Source organism: Mercenaria mercenaria, chromosome 10, assembly GCF_021730395.1.
Source record: "Mercenaria mercenaria strain notata chromosome 10, MADL_Memer_1, whole genome shotgun sequence".
NCBI classification, from domain to species: Eukaryota; Metazoa; Mollusca; class Bivalvia; order Venerida; family Veneridae; genus Mercenaria; species Mercenaria mercenaria.
In genome coordinates this window covers 41,695,042-41,713,120 of record NC_069370.1, presented here as the reverse complement: position 1 = coordinate 41,713,120, position 18,079 = coordinate 41,695,042, and the positions used below count along the sequence as shown (strand labels likewise).

The 18,079-nt window shown below is 33.1% G+C and overlaps 1 protein-coding gene across 4 annotated transcripts in view; it reads right to left on the bottom strand.

The window, feature by feature from the left end:
• LOC123561811 (homeobox protein php-3-like) overlaps positions 1–18,079 on the bottom strand; it is a 75,771-nt gene that overhangs the window by 20,449 nt on the left and 37,243 nt on the right. The gene's annotated exons all lie outside the window — the stretch shown is intronic.

Genomic DNA, 18,079 nt, shown 5'->3' with positions numbered 1-18,079 from the left:
TACCTAAAAAGAAATCTTAAAGAAAAAATTCGAAACACTTACTTGCAACGATGAAACAGATATCAAAGTTTAACGACTGCTCTCTAATGTTTACATTTTAAACGCAGTGTATTGGATCTCGCGAAAGCGGAACTATTTTTATGCATATTCATGAACTGATTACAGTATCCAATCACAGGCCGCCGAAGCGCGAAATCCAATACTCTGTAAAATGTAATTTTGATGGAAACCGAAGAAAATACAGCCCATGCGACTAGAGTTGGGCCGAAACTATATTACAAAAACAGACATTTTATGAATGATACGTTTCTAACTTCAAGAGCAATTTTATGATGTGTTTGGGTGATTTCATTTCGTTCAAGATGATATATGGTTATGATATAGATGGTTTCATAAAAAATAAGGATCAGCAATGTTTAAACAAATTTGTTGGTGGTCTTTTAGAGTTTATTTACACAGGATAGTAATCATAAAATCTATTTAAACATGTGTCATTGATATAATTTGCTACGTTTCCTAATTTTTTTGTATTTATTTCATGTTTGATTTGGTGCGGTAATTCGAAAATTATAAATCATCATGATAAAGTATGTGCGACTAAAAGAGCAAAGTTATTTTGATCATGAGAATTATTCTAAGTACCCGGTGTTTCTTTTTTTAATAATTGACCTATCCTTAAAAACACGACCTCTGTCAACTATATGCACTTTGGGCCTCTCCTTAAATATGCTCAGAGAACAAAATCTTTGTTTCTTGTTTGTTATTTTAATTGAAAGGTCGCGTGAAAGATTTATGTTAATTACAGAAAAAGAAGGTTGCACTGTATGCAGCTGAGCAAGAGACTGGGCTAAAACTTCAGTTTTTAAAGATCCAATCGCCACAGTTTTTATAATTCAGTTTATTAAATGACTGACACCTTATATAAATCACCGGTCCATAGTCTGTGCTATTGACCGGTTCATAGTTCAGCACTTTTGTTGCATTATAGGAAAACCTGAAGAACAGAAATATTTTCTTTTCTAATGTCATGTGATATAACACTTTCTTCATGACTTGGCGGTCAATAGTCAAAACTATCGGCCGACAAGCCATTCAATAAATATTTAATATACTTCATAAATTCACAATACAATACATCATAAATGAGGATAACTTTTTCATTAAAATATTTCAAAAAAGTACATCCTTAAAATGTTAATATATGCACAACTTTTGGTTAAAACGGGGGAGTATACCAAAGTAGTACTTTCTTAAGGATGTTTTAAATAAAATCTAGTTTTGTGTGTTTCTGCGTAATGATTAATTGGTATTACCTTCAAACATACCATTTATTTAAATGAAAATTCAGAAAAACGACTGTATTTTTATTCTAAATTTAACCCGATCCATTACTCAACAACAACACTGTACCCTTAGAAAACACACTGATAATGTGAAATGGTACAGAATCTGTGAAGAAGCAATGAAAAAGAAAGAAGGATAGAATGGGAAGCAGTTTTTACTGTTTTTACATCTGTATCCATAAAGACGCAAGGTTACATATTTTCTATCTTCATCGATCAGGTTTTTACGTTCTACAGTCACTGTCTTATGGGAGTAGCTTGTAATCGCTCAATCACTAACAGACAAAAGGTCTATAATTGGGCATTACCTGAAAGTGCTATTATCGAAATGGTAAGAAAATTAGTCTGCACCAGACCCATTAATCATTTCATACTGACAGGTCGATATATTGCACTGAAAAAGAAGGGAGCAAATTTATACCCCCTAGGCACGCAGACCGAGGGTTATAACAGCCGTGCTTTGCTTGTCTCTTTCTTCATCTATGTGATCTACATCTTAATAAGGGATGTAATTGCTTAGATATTTTTCAATAGCAATTAAAGATGTTTCGAAGACATTTTGTGTCCCCTAACCAGGGTTCAAAATGTTTCATGGCTGATTGACTCTTACATTATCTAAGCATTATGGGACAAGGTTAAAAGTGATCTATGTTCGATTTTAGGGCAAGATAATCACGAAACAATGGTCCAACTGAGATAAGATCTAAACAATGATAAGATAGCTTGTTGCCTTGTTTTAATTTTATTGCTTTTTTATAACTTTAACACAAAACACGAACCGATATCGATTTGGCCGGGAGGCGTTCTTGTCAATATCTGAAACTGACACAAAATAAAGTTGTTTATATTTAAAAAGATAAAATTGTGATCAATTTATCTGCATTTTACAACCGTTTTATATAAATAACATTGCCCTTGATTATGTTAAATCTATACATCTATTTTACAAAATATTTATCTCGACAGTAAACTTATTTGTTGAAAGATTACATTGTTAACACATTGTTCCCTATTCATAAATTGATAATAAAGAATATCGTAAAAATTTATTTATTACCACACTGGATTTACTGATCTTATTTAATACATTCTTTTAGAAATCGTAACATTTATGTACGCCTTTTGGTTTGGTGTAATTGGTTTTCTACATTTTACAGTGCGCATAGAGCTAATTAAGCACGCACGTGTTATGTATATCAAGGGGGTGCACGCACGTGCTTATTATTTTTAACAAAAAAAAATGAAGATATATTTGAAAAGATGGGAAGCTGGAGATGATTAAAATATACTTCAGTAGTAAAGCAGAACTTAAAATAATTTGTACACGTTTACAAAATAATCTTTTTTATCATGAATAATAAAGATATTTCATAAGTAAACACAACGTTGTATTTTGATAAGGGCGGTTTATATGAATCACTGCTGGGCTATTTCAAACTTTGCGAGTATTTGTTTCATATATTTATACAAAACTGCACCCAATGCTCCGGAAGCGACCCCGGTCACCTTGACGTTACAGCACATTACTTGTCCGCCAGTGTTCGACAACTTTCGGCAATGTTCGACATCACACAACATCCATGTTTGACAAGCTCAACTCGCGGTTGCACGTTAGCGTTCTTCCGTATTCAAAGTTGATTTTAAAGTAATTAGCAGCGGTTCGACATGAGGTAGGATGTTCACTGTACGTGCCTTTGTGTATCTTCTTTTAAAGAAAAGAATAACATGCAGATTCGCTGGTTCATTTTATCATTTTCATATCAAACGAGACACGAAGGGTCAACATCTGTTAAAATGTAAATATTCTTGTAGGTAAAGAAACAAACAAATGTATCCATTACTCATGCTCTTTGCTATCGAGTGACATTAGTTTTGAAGTCTTTAACAAGAAGACCGCCTAGACGGTGTTTCCGTTGGAAAAATGAAAGAAATGTAATACTATTTAAAATCTCCAAACGACAATGATACTGCACACATATTTCTATATATAGATCAGACCCATTATTAACAATACTCTGTATCAGGAAAGTGTAAAACTACAAAGCCAACGAAAACAAACCTCAACAGCAACGCTAAAGCACATCAAACATTATCTTGGCTATTTTTAGATAATGAAAAGCTAGTCTAGTCATACGACTTGGAAAATACATATACGGGATACTTTGAAATGAAATACATCAATAAATGCTATTAGAATTGGGGACTCGATAAACACATAACTTCAACTACACCTTACATCACAGTGGAAACACTATAAGATGGAAACTCAGGTCATGCAACGGAAATGAATGAAACTTAGCTAGTGAAGACGGCAAACCAGTTAATGCAATGTCAAACACACACTTGGCCTAAATTCTTCCCGATTGAAAATACATTGTAAATCAGACATTGCAGGATTTTTTTTCATCTAACCAGCTACAGAATGATTCAAAACTTCTAAATTTCCTGCTATAATCCACGGTTTAATGCAAAATGTATATCTCCAAAAAGAGACGTACGAGCAGATACTCAAATAAATTATAAACGTGTATAATATTTTCAATAAACACTTATGCCGCTGTGAAGCACACGAAAGAACTGTATAGTGGTTATTCTAAAAACGTCTTTTAGTTTATTTTAAAGGTCGGGACCTTTATAACTGAACTAAAATGTCCTTTTGGTCCGTCATTGTGCAAATAATAGTAGTACTAAATGTAACGAAACTTTGCACGAATGTGCTTTCCTCAGTTACAGACAGCTCATCAAAATTTCACTGATACAAATTTATTCATAAAAAGATATCGCTAATTGAATGTTTTGCATTATCAGTCTTAAGTTCAGGTTTTATATAATTTTTAAGAGAAAAACACATTTTACCAAAATTCTGTGCAAAAGCCGCTTAATATTCTGCGCTTAGAATATGCACGGATGCAAAATATTGTTCATATTAAGGACATTCTGGTCATACTCTAGATATTAATGAAAATAGATTGATAAAATTAATTCATACTTTATATTATATATTACAGCGCGCTCAAATAAAATCATGCATATTTCAATACACAAATGATTTTTTTTTATTTTCCTTTAAATCACGTTCCTCGTTGGTTTTAATAACATGTGTATATTCTGCCAGAATTTTCTTCCTCGATTAAAGTTCTTATTTCTAAATAAAAAGAAAGTATGCCACCAAAATAATACTTCCAGTAAGCAAACACTCAAATAACGCAGACATAACAAGCTCCTTAAACACACAATTGTTTACATTAAGTATCATACAATGATGGATGAATAAAAACTGACATTTTCATTTCAAATTATATCACTTATGAAGAATATAATAATCAATAAAATAATTGGTAGACGACAATTGCTTAATGGAATTCCTAAGACGCAGTCCCAACTGTCTACCATAAGATTCTTGGCGCTTAGACGCAGACGATAATGTTTTCGGAATCACTTTGAACGAAAAAAATATATGAGGAATGTAGACTGAAGCTCGATGATGATGAATTGTTCACAAAATATTATTTATTGGTTGATATACATTCTTAAAAGACAATCGCATTACGCTTTTATGAGTTGCTTCGCAACCTGGGTTCAAAGGTTGTCACGTGGACAGACGTTCGGACCGCTTGTCACTCATCGTTGAGTAGCAAGATTGATCTATGGTCTGAGAAACGCTTTCACATACATCATGGTCAGTCGGAGCTTTGATGTGGCAATTATGACAGCAAAAATGTACATAACATTATCATTGGTCATTGTTGTACAAAATACAAAGGTAAAATGTTCATACAAATTAGCGATATAACGTTTGAGCCTAATTAAGCATAATCTATTGGAGAGGATAACAGTAAAATCGTATGTGACCTTGAAAAACAAACAAGTAATATCAAATCAGGGGCTTCCTAGCTTTCATTGGAAAAAATGCGTCACAACAGACGTCCACGTCTCTATTTTGAAGCGAAATGACGCTCTGGTTGTCGTCTGGAAGATCAAGACTAAAGAGGAATACATCGGTTTCCCCAAAGTAAATCTGTTTTGACAACTGACAATGTATCAGCACTTTTATTCCTTAACCGGATACCACTGCTATCGCCCATAAGATCACATTTTAGCGAACATTAGATGAGTTAGGAAGAGTTCTTCACCAGTCAGCAGTTTAGCCTGATATTGCGAGCCGTTAAAATAAAAGAAATGATAAAAAGATCGAGCATTATGGATGAAGGAAATGCACTCAAAAACAATATTCACGTGACCGACAGAAGACAGGAATGTCTCAAACATATCAACAGGCAATAACATTGTCTGACTGGACTCAAATAACACGTGGCTGATTGATTTGTTTTCAGAGGACGTTCCATTTCATTTTCTTAAAATTCAGGAAAAGTATCATAAAAATGAATGAATGTCAATGCATAAAATGGAAGTTAGTATGTTAAAACTGCAAATCAGACGCTCCGTAAGTGACTAATCAAACTTGTCTTCTAACCCAAGTGTTTGTCGCATCTGCTATAATCAACGTAAGATGACATGACACACACATACCAATACCACAATTATGCAGATAGATGCGAAATAACTACACGAATAGATCGTTAAATCGAGTAGTAACATCATGCTAATTGTGTTTGATCTGAAGACTTTTTTTCCCGAGTCGTACATTAAATATTCATTTGAAACTAGATCAGAAACATACTTCTTATTGTATAATATCTACTACAACAACTACTTTTTTTCGCAATTCTAAAATTTAGGGTCGCAGAATTTTTTGTTAGCTGCTCGACATTCAAGTTGGCAAAGAAAAAAGGAATTTTGTGCCGTAAACATATTTTCTATTTAGAAATTGTGTCTGATTTATAATTGCCGTTGCGAGGAACATCTTTGACCTATAATATGCCGATAAATTCCTTGCATGAGCTTTGTTTTAGATGCAAAACTGGTTACAGATGAAATCTAGTTCATTAGCTTGGAAGCTTCACGTTTGAATTATCAAGTATGGACTCGGGCATGGACCGCATTTTGATAAACATTGTCTCTGCATAAGCATTACTTACCAAAAGACATTTTATGACTGGTCAAAATGAACAGCATTTTGAATCATGTCGTCGCTGATTATACATTTCCATTATTAACAGAATAAAATAGGTGGGGGTTTTTTTTTAAAGAAAAACTGTTGCCGATTAAACCATCTCCGCAACAGAGTTTGCAAATTTACAATTCTGACTCCGCATTTTGATAAACTAGTGCCGTTTATTAAACATTCTCATGATTGTGACGTTTTCAATTTCAAAACCTATAAACCATGTAAACGGTTTTGACGAATTCCTAAAAAGAATTACTGGTATCAGATTTTTATAAATCTTTGAAGATGTTCAAATAACGCCCCATCTGTCAACATGGACCTATTTTATCATATGGTTTAAATTCGTAATTACAGGTATCCCTAGCTTAATGAGGAACAATTGTTAATTTACATCTTACACCGACAATACCATGTTAGATTTAGCGTTTACAACAACGCGGAAAATTCAATGTATCTCCAAAGTTCGAAACACCAAATGCTTTCTAGCATTTGATATATGTAAGGTCATTGAGAGCAAAATTGCCTTTTTTCAAATAGTTTCGACCAACAGCCATGACTTTAATAGCATTTGATACAGTTGTTTAATTCCGATGTACTAAGTGTGTTATTTTTGAAGGTACGGAAACAGCCAATTGGGGGTTCAACGAAGCGTCCGAATAACAATTAGTAGCCCTTATCTTCTGAAGTGCAAATTTGTCCATTAAATGAATGAAAACATAGGGCTTTTGAAGATTTAAGTAATTTATTGTGCATTTTTAAGTGACCATCTAGAAAATACAACAATTTAATAAAGGCTGTTTAATATGCGACCGTACACGGCATGATGAATGACAGATCCTTTTGGAGAGCTTCGAACTACATAGTTTATTGTCTGTGGCATTACATACATGTGTATATATTTTCAGACTGCGCTTTTTATAATGCAAACAAGTTCACCGCCTATAAAGGCCAAAAGTATTTGTGAATTTAATTTCCTCTCACCTCAGTACCATATAGCAGCTTACTGTAGACACCTTCCATACAAGGTTATCTTCCGTAAAGTTATGCCACTTTTCAGCATATCCGTGATTGAAAGGCTATGACATACTATTGAAAAGTATCTACAATCACTACAAAGACAAGAAAAGTTGCACATATAGACAACCATAAAGTAAATAAACTCCTAGGCAAAGTAACAATTTATGACAGAAGTCTTGGTTTTGATTTAGATTTTTATTCAACCAGTGTATTTCTTACACTTTTCACATATCTACCCTGAATCTGACAATGACTTGTAACAGTTATCCATGTCAAAATATGGTATAGCACACAGACTCCGGCAAGCCGTCGATAGAAAACAACTTTCATTTCGAAGGGGTCTCTCTTGGTCAGTTGCGACAGGGTTACATATCTTTTATATGTGGTACATTGACAATTTGCATATCTCGAATGTGTGGTACACTGATCATGTGCTTATCTCGTAAGTGTGGTACATTGGCCATTTGCATAACTCGTATGTGTGATACATTGACCATCTCGTATGTGTGGTACATATGTGTAATACATTGACCATTTGCATATCTCGTATGTGTGGTACATTGACCATTTGCATATCTCGTAAGTGTGGTACATTGATCATCTGCATATCACGTATGTGTGGTACAGTGACCATCTGCATATCTCGTATGTGTGGTACACTGACCATTTGCATATCTCGTATGTGTGGTACATTGACCATTTGCATATCTCGTATGTGTGGTACATTGACCATTTGCATATCTCGTATGTGTGGTACATTTTAATCAGAGACATTCCTGACTTTTAACTACTCAACATTATAAATGACAAACCATTAGCTCTGTCAATCGTTTAACAGTCTTGAATTTTTTTCTTATTCATGAATGTAACCCAATCCATCATGAAAACCTATTTTCATACTCTTTCATTAATGGCAGCATTTATGTTCAACATCTACCGTAAACTATTAATTAAATAATCATAACAGACTATAATTAACATTATATCTTGTACATGAAGTATGACCCAGGGAAACATAATGATCCGTTATCGAAATCAGTCAGTATTGTTTCAATTTGTTTTTAGGCTAGAAATGAAAAGGAAGTAGCAATCCGGTGTTACTGTAAGTTTACACCTAAACAAGATGATCCACCGGTAAATAATAATTTTCTAGTACATTACAAATTTCGGAGTATTAATATTTCTTAATGTGCATAACTTTGGTTATACAATGTCTATTGACAGCAATAGTGAAACGACAAAAATGGCTTTTGTGCATTTTTTTAAGTTAGAATACAAAATAAAATGTGTCACAATAGACAAATGACCTTTTTTCCGAACAGTCAACAATGCTTTTGACATCAGTTGAATAAGAAGACCGTGGCAGATTGTTGTGAATTTGATCTGTGAGTCCACTAACATTTTACCGCGCGAGTAGGTCTCTAAATCATAGTACTTTGGCCTTACTACTTAGTAATCCTTTCCTAGCCGATTTTGTTTGGTCAAGGATGTTGCAGAATCCATAAGTGTACTGCTAACAAAACCTTGCAAGAGTTTTGCCAAATGGTCCGTCCTAGAAGCTCTTTATTGTAAGTAAGGTTACATTCAAGAGTGGATCATTGAGTTTATGTTAAAATTACGGTAACAACGTCTTGCTATTTCCTTTACGAGAACTGAAACCATTTGGGTTAGAAATTTGTTAGAAACTTGTCAAAATGTTGTTGTATAGTTTTTTTTAAAACGTATGACTGGACCTAGGGATATGTCCCTGTAACAGCTTTGATATCCTTTGATTCTGACACAAACCGGGCGACAGATAAAGCTCAACATTGAAAAGATCATTTTAAATTCAAAGTTGTATCGCTAACTTTCAACGGTAACATGTTTCAAGAAAAAAATTAGACATACTATTTACATGTAAAACATTTTCGAAAAATCAAGAATATGGTCTTTTTTCGATAGATTTTCAGTATCCTGTGACTTTTTACAGATTTCTTTTTTTCGTAAACCCCGAAGCAAGTTACAACAGGGGTATTACGAATCAACAAAAAAACATAAATTTCGAACCGAAACTATTTTGATATAATACTATCATTAGCACGTATCGACAAAGTTAAAGCGCGTAATGATTCGTAATGGCAAGCTTTAACTCTTTCACTTTTGTTTCTTTATGACACTTTTATTGGGGTTATATAAAATGATCTTGAATGAAATTGAAATATGTTTGTGGTTTCATTTTCACCAATTGGCCTTTAGTTGTAAATTGATACTAATAACAAATTGTTCGGACAAAATTACCTATGCTTAATTGATTACCGCTGGTCATAAAACGATTTTCTGGTGAATAAGGGAATTAGACAAGGGTCGCTTCTGTTTCCAAATTAGTTTATTGCTTTTAAATAATCGTCTAGGTCGGCTGTAAATCAAAGTTCGAATAATAATAGAATTGAATTGTTAACAAATTTTTCTATGACCAAGTTTGAAGGGCAAAATCTTGGACGAATTTTAAACTCTAAAGCACCATGCAAGCCAATACCTGTTAAAAAAGTAGCTTTGCATTGAATAAAAAAATCGCTCTTACTTATCTATGAACTATTGGTTATTTCGGACTTGACAACCGCCACCACCATAATCATCATCATCATCATCATCATCATCATCATCATCATAATCACCACCACCACCATCACAGTCATCATCGCGAGTTGAATTAAACTTAAATGCTAACATATTGCTGAATGTACATATGCATCCCAGCATAAACTTTATGCACTTATATGGCATATTATTTCGCGTTTTGCATGCCGGAAAAGTAGTATAATGACAATTCTCTACATCAGAACTTCGGGCATACATCCTTTCGGTATATGACACTCTCTGATATATCAATCATCTGATGAACGGTCATCAACATAATCTAGAATAAATAAGAAGGTGAATAGAGAATAAATTTATATCGCTGCGGTCACGTTTGACAGCGGCGGTCACGAAATTAACAGGCAAGACGCGAGATGAAACAAAAGTACTGTCATACAACGTGTAATTATTCTAACACCCAATATTAATAAACAAAACGATGATTTTACTATTTAACAATTCTGCATATTTTCATAATACTTTCATACAGTTTTGCATACCAGCAAAACGTTTGATGTTAAAAATGAGTAATTTTTAATTAAGCATTTGGTTAAAGAAACGCCGAACATCTAAAGCGGTTTTGTCGTATATTCATATTTACATAAATGACAAGAATTTTGTTTAACATAATGATTTATGAAAGCCTGTATATAAAAGGGCATACATTCTTAACAGAATCTGTTGTAACTGATGTTTCAAGGTTTGCGTCAGCCTGACATGTTATTTTTAAATAAAAAGTGTAATCTTTATTTTAAATGACTTTATTGTCGGCAATATCAATAAAATTGAACTTTAAAACATTAAGAACAAATAAAAATATCAGCCGCAACTCAATTTATTTGTATTTTAAGACTTCGTAAATGTATTTTTTATTTATCTTAATTGCATTTATGATATATAATATATGCCACCACAGTCATATGTTACTGCTTTTTATAGGCATTATAATTAATATATTTATGGATAAGTATAGCTACAAAAGCAATTTGCATGCTACATATACATATCATATCAAAACAAAACGTGTTATTAACGGAATGAAGTCAGCCACAGATTAAATCGGTTTATATTGGCATATAAGAAAAGTTCAACTTTTATTTCAAGAAAAAAAGATAAACTAAAGTCAAGTGAAAACATATGAAGCGCTAGAAAAGATAAGTACACTTAGCACAAATGAAGACTTATTAGTAGATATACTTTTTGTGTATTGTAATGACAGAAGGAATATGATCGGGCGTAAATATATTAAGTTCAATTTTTCATTATTTTATAGCACTGACAGTGTACACGTTTCCATTAACGCTAAAGAATGAAATAGTAAAATCAAAATTATATTGATTATAAATAATGATGTTCCGCTCAAATTTCATTGAAAGATAGGAGAGTCGTACATGAGAACTAATTTAGACCATAATGTGGATGGAATGTGCCAACCATTGTAAGCTGTCTGTCCGTCTTCAAAAGGAGCATCTTCTGAGGGGACACCAGCCCACTCACTTGCACACTTGAAACCCCACACGGGGTTTGATTACGAATGCACTCATCATCAAAGAGTTCATCAGAACATAAAACATCCATGAAATTGCAGGGCGGGTCGAATTTTTATGCCTGTAATATGGCCGACTTCCGCGCAATGGTTCTTATTGCAATATGGCATTGTTCTAATGGCAATACTTGTTGACCATTACTGTCGGTTGCTTTCATTTTTATTGAAAATAACACGTTTGTTGAACGCTCGCTTTGCTTTTGTACACAACATTGTCAAAAATGTAAAACAAAAATCAGTCCATTTGAACAGCAATATCTTTTTCGAAGAACACCTGTGTGTAATACACATACTCTGACGTAGGTCATATAAAATGTTACTTTATTTTGACTTACTGTGATGCCTTTTCGCTCGAAAGTAATAGGCAAACTATTTCTGAATATTATATACTAGTATATATTAATGTAAACAGACATAAGAAGTATGACGGTGTATTAACAATTTATTGTATAAATTTATGTTAGTTTAAACATCATTTTTATCAACGTTTTATGCAAAATTATTGTGCAGACTATAAGGTATGACATTTAACAGTTTAATTTCATCACACCTTACTGAGGGAGCTAAATAGTAAGTTCCCTGAATAAAAAAAATGTAAAGCAGCCATAAAATCATACTAAAACGTCCATGAACAGCACTTAAAGCAATTTGTTATTGTTTTATAAAGACTTAAACTTACAAGATAATATCAAATTAATTTATTGTTTGGCATATATCTGTTACATTTAATGTTTTGTGGGCCGTCATGTCTTCTTTACAGTGATTTTCTATTGCTATTGTATAGTAAAATACGTTTTATACATGTTTTGGTCTGATGTTTATAACCAGTGTATTGTCGTTTTATTATGGGACTCCCCGGACGATAAAAAAGTATGTTTATGGCGAAAATAACTGGCAATGGACATCATTCTTGTTTAAGTATTTTTTCTTTTCAATACAAATGAACCTCAAATTAGCTAAAATACATTTAGATCATTGTATTATGCATTTTTTTCTGCATTTCTTAGTATTTTAGTTCGCTTCATTTTGGTTGGTTATACCTTTATTTTTTGTATTTAGGACGAAAGAATACCATAACAGGACAACAAAAACTCATCATACCATTTTGAACTTGAATGAGTATGCCTTTCTGAATGTTGCATATGACGTCACTTATGATGTAACAATTAAGACCCATATGATTAAAAATGCATTGCTACAGATTGGAAGCTGAAGGGCCATTCTTTTACTTTTAAAATATTATGTTTTAAGTTGTATTTCGGAAACTATATGCCCAGTCCATATCCGCGACGGTACTTTTTTTGTCCGTAATAGGATTTTTTATCAATGCTTTGATTAAACTGACGTACCGAATAGAAAATTCTTTAGAAAATTCAGTTAAAAAATATATAATTTTTGGCACTTTCTACATGCAATTAATTTTAATTAATTTGTTAAGTTTTTAAAAAGACAAAAGTCTTTTATTTAGTATACATTTTGTATAAGTAAAGTGAAACACTTGGAAAACAATCTTGGCGACAGACTGAATACAAACAGTGACAAAACAAAAATCGGGAATTGCATTCTTCATTAGTATGGAGACAAATGGACAATATGTCTATCAAATATCGTGACAAATATGGTCAAAAAGGAAGAAATTCTTATAAAAATGTCATTCTTCCTGCCTCACAGTTTTACCGTCGTTATTAGGCCATCATACAACTTGCCTAAAATGACAACCGCGCTGAAATAAAACCGTCACTTTACAGAGGACAACAGTACGGTGGCTATTCAACATGTCCGTTTTCCCACCCATCAGAGACGAAACACAGGTGGCTACAATCATTTTCATGACCAACCGTTTGTCCGAAAGTGTTCAAAAATGCAGGTATTCTGGTCATAAAAATAGTGCGCGGAGGGATATTTGCAAGTGACTCGGTGCAACTGCCTCTAACAAATATTGATTGCTTAAAGGGTTCTCAGATAAATACGAAGCAAAGGTCGTAAAAACATTTTTGCATTGACAATACCCCCAATAAAACCACTGTCTAATTATTAATAGTTTAATGAAGCGTGCGCTGGGATCCAAATAAACGACGGTCTCAAATTAAGTCTATGCACGGAATCTCCCTACAAACGAATATCCTATTTTTATGTCTAGTAATACTGTAAATAAACTCCTACACGGAACACGGAGGTCACTGCCAATCAAATGTAAGTTTTTTCAAGTAAGGTTTACATACAGCAATTGTTAATCTGAAAATATAGCATTATTTGAAGGGAAAAGACAATCTTAATTTGTCGGGGAATGATTTCATCAAAATATTTACCATCATATAATTATGACATATTACAAAATTGATTGACATAAGGAAAATGATAGCAAGATAAAATATATAGTCTTTCCTATTGATATATACACAGCCTTAATAAAACAATATACAGCTATTTGATTTAGTACATGTACATTTAAACAAGTTTTACTATAAAGCCAAAAAACAAAAAACAAAAAAAACAGTAATTAATTAAAGCAATATTGCAAAACTACAAAAGTTTCATAATAATTGCTTACAATACTACATCAAATACGAATGGAGCAAAGCAAGTGTCCAAACAGAGAAAATATAAAGTCATCACTTGTTTCAACATGACACATGAACACACTCAGTCAATGCCATAAAGGAAGGTAATCAAAGACAATGGATTCAATCACAATTCCTTCTATATTTATTAAATATTCTAACCACGTCAAATACCTGAGATAATAACGGCCGAAAACAGTAAACAAAAATAAATTGATATACAAATATTATGTTCAAAACAAAACATGTAACAGCCGCATTATAAACAAAGCCATTATGACCCTTTAATGGGGCATGACTCCAGATGTGCAACATTTCAAAACAGGTTACAACGTACACGTTTGCATAATACCGGTACCATTATATGAGCCCCGCCATGAGAAAACCAACATAGTGCGTTTGCGACCAGCATGGATCCAGACCAGCCTGCACATCCGCGCAGTCTGGTCAAGATCCATGCTGTTCGCTTTCAAAGCCTATTGCATTGAGAGAAACCGTTAGCGAACAGCATGGATCCTGACCAGACTGCGCGGATGCGCAGGCTGGTCTGGATCCATGCTGGTCGCAAACGCACTATGTTGGTTTTCTCATGGCGCGGCTCATATTTATATTGTTTGAGTATGCTACGAAGAAACGCTACATTCCTTCTATTTCTGCCTTGCCTTAGTCCTGCCTTTGCCATTATCTTCTTAATCGAAAAAAAAGAGCTTTTAAAACTTTGAACAAAAGACAAAAATCTTGAGACGTGCTCCTATAAAGCCAACAAAATGCTGTAATTAACACAAAAATACTATCTAAGTACAAAAATTTTAAGACAAATAATGGAGAATAATTTTCTTCCGCTTGTTAGTATTTAACGATTACGAGTGTACTCTTTACTTAATGATAAATAGTGTAATTATTATCTTAGTGCATTTTAACGATACGGACTGAAATGTTTATTCTAGAAGAATACATAAAACGGTGTCTATAACCTTGTAAAGGAACACATTTTAGTCATAATTTGACCATAAATGCACGATCTATCTGACATTTAATTTCAACCAGGTTCTAGATCATTACATAAAATTTCATTTAACGAGACCTTTGTTTATTTTCGAATGATCGGAATATAGACATTTTATTACCTTACGTACTACCCTTGGGCGGGCATTCTGTTTGGTTACCATCGCTACTTTATTATAGGACAAGTACTGATTTAGTACAATTTTATTTCATATTATCTGAAACATTTATCTCGCATTTCGGAGGTGGCCACGACCATATCAAAGGCATTGTATTCAAAAGCTGACCACTATTATATAGGCTAACAATATCATAAAGCTCGCTTTAAATTCCCTTGTGACATAGAAATACACAAAGATCAAAGAGACCCGTTATTGTTACAAATAGGTAGTAATTAGGGCAATTTTGGGCAAATCGTAATGGTTGCAATTCCACGCGGTCCTATAAACAGAGAGAAGAAATGCGATAACCATATAAATTACAGTTAGAATGATGTAGTATTATTGCTAAGGGTGGTCCTCATTCAACTATTTATACGTGGTGTCAAGAAATTGTAAAACACTGTGGCCTGCGAAACCATAAAATGTAATACAAACTATATGGATAATACTTCGAGGTGTCAAACCGTTTTGCAGGTAGTTCTAATATTTCCGCATAATGCGAGGATGGATAAGACCCCTGTTCGAAATTTGAACCTACGCAGATAAGCTGATATTTTGTTGTTATTAACAATCTGTAAAGATACGTTGATATTGTGCAGTAATAGCACTTTGCCATTTTTATCTTGCTTTTTCTATGAGTGTTGCTTACTATTGATTATAAAGGGCCTGGGAATTTCAAACCTTGGACTGATTCACATTTCTGTAGACTGTGCTATAATTTGTACGTTTTCAACTTCAGTATAGATTTATAGCATTTCTGATTATAAGATATTTAGTCAAAAAGTCAGTAAATTCAAATTTACAAAGTAATCCATCTTTACCGCAGTGGTATTTTGATATAAGCTGTAAAAAGATTTTCGATTTTGTGTAGAATAAGATACACGTGTAATGAACTTATACACAACACATCATCTTAGGCCTTACCTTTCTAAATTTCTATAATGAACTTGTCCCTCTTTCAATTTGGACAGTACCATTAACTGTTAAAAGGGGTGCTTACCAAAAAATACTGACTGCATGACGAACAGTGCAGATCATGATCAGACTGCACGGATGCACAGGCTGATCATGATCTACACTGGTTGCAAAGGCAGAATCAATCGTGTCCAGCCTGATAAGGGTCAGTATGGAATTAAAACGTAACAAGATATATGCTGTTACTGTAGCGGTTTTTAAATCATAGAGTTTTTATTTTTCTCTTAATGTTTTTGTCTTGTTATTGCCTAGAGTGTCAAAGTGACCAAAGAATTACCGAAAATAAGTTATAAAGAGATACATGCTTGCAAATAGAACTGTTAGTTTGGTATTATTTTGGAATTTGTGTCATATTTGAATGATGTACTACTTTTCTGAGATAATTTAAAATAGAATGTTACATCTAAACTAAACTGCTAAATTGATCATTTTAACTTGCACATTACAAAACACAAATATTTATACATACGCAACAGTTGGACACTATTTGTAACTTATTACCCTTCGTACACTTAACGCCTTTTGCATGCTATACAAAAATGCAAAAATGAGTTTACTCCCCTCCCTATATATAAGCCATTTGTAACAGAAAATGACAACCGTGACACAGTTAGACGGTACTGCTTTATAAACTGATAAATGTTTATTTTTCATGGGCTGTTGCATAAGTTATTTCTAAATAAACATAAACATATTAAGTAAATATCTGATATGTATCAAGTAATTAACACTCTAGAACATTTTAAAATATTAAGAAAGAATAATCCGGTATTTATCAGTTATTGCATTTCACAAAACCTCTTAATTTAAATCACAGAAATATCAGTGACAGTTGCGTGTTCAACAAAGAGTCTTACATTTCTTGTGTTTATTTTTTGTTCTAGCCCTAAAACAAAATGATTGAAGTGGACCGAATATTTTCACACAACAGTTACCCTGCAAATGTCTACATAGAAGGAAAAACTGAGGTCAATGCAAGAGTGCAATCATGTAAGTACATATTTGCACCTTTTTTAGTAAAACACAAATGAAATATACGATGTTTAATGATAAAGATAATAGTCATACGTTGATATGAATGTATCAGTCAGCAAAATTCATTTTTGTACATTTAAACTGAGTTATGTACATTATAGCACGACGATGTGATGATAGTTGTATTCTTTTACGATCTTTAAATAATTAAAAGGTTAGTCTGTAAGTCAGTTTTTTTTATAACTTTCGTTTAAAATATACGATTACTATAGTAATGTTTACAATTTTCACACTATATAACCATATACTTTCTGTGTTGTTACATACCGTTTTAACGGCAAAGTATTCTATTTTAGGTTTTCACAGATAAAATTCATATCAAAGTGTAATTAGTTTTGATAACAAATCATTCTGGCAGACGACACTGTCCAAATAGCTTCCTAAATGACCCAATGCAGTCGCGACTACCCAGCACGCCCATGGTGTAAGCAGACGACTTGAGGTCTAGATTAATGATCAAACGCTTGAAAGCAGTTACAATTACATTATTTGTAAAGTTACAACTAAAAGCATCGCGCCATATATCATGTTCATTTGAATAATGGAAGTATAACTTAATGTTCATCAAACGAAAAAATATGTAATATCATAAATGATTTACAATATTGGTTTCGACGTAGGAGGTTGAGCTGCCTTGTGCCGTTTGAAGTTATGAATTTGAGTCGTTTTCGAAGCGAATTTTAATCCTAGTTGCACCAACAGTGCTTATTTAATCTTTTTTTTTTCTCTGGTCAAAATAATGTGGCTTTCTG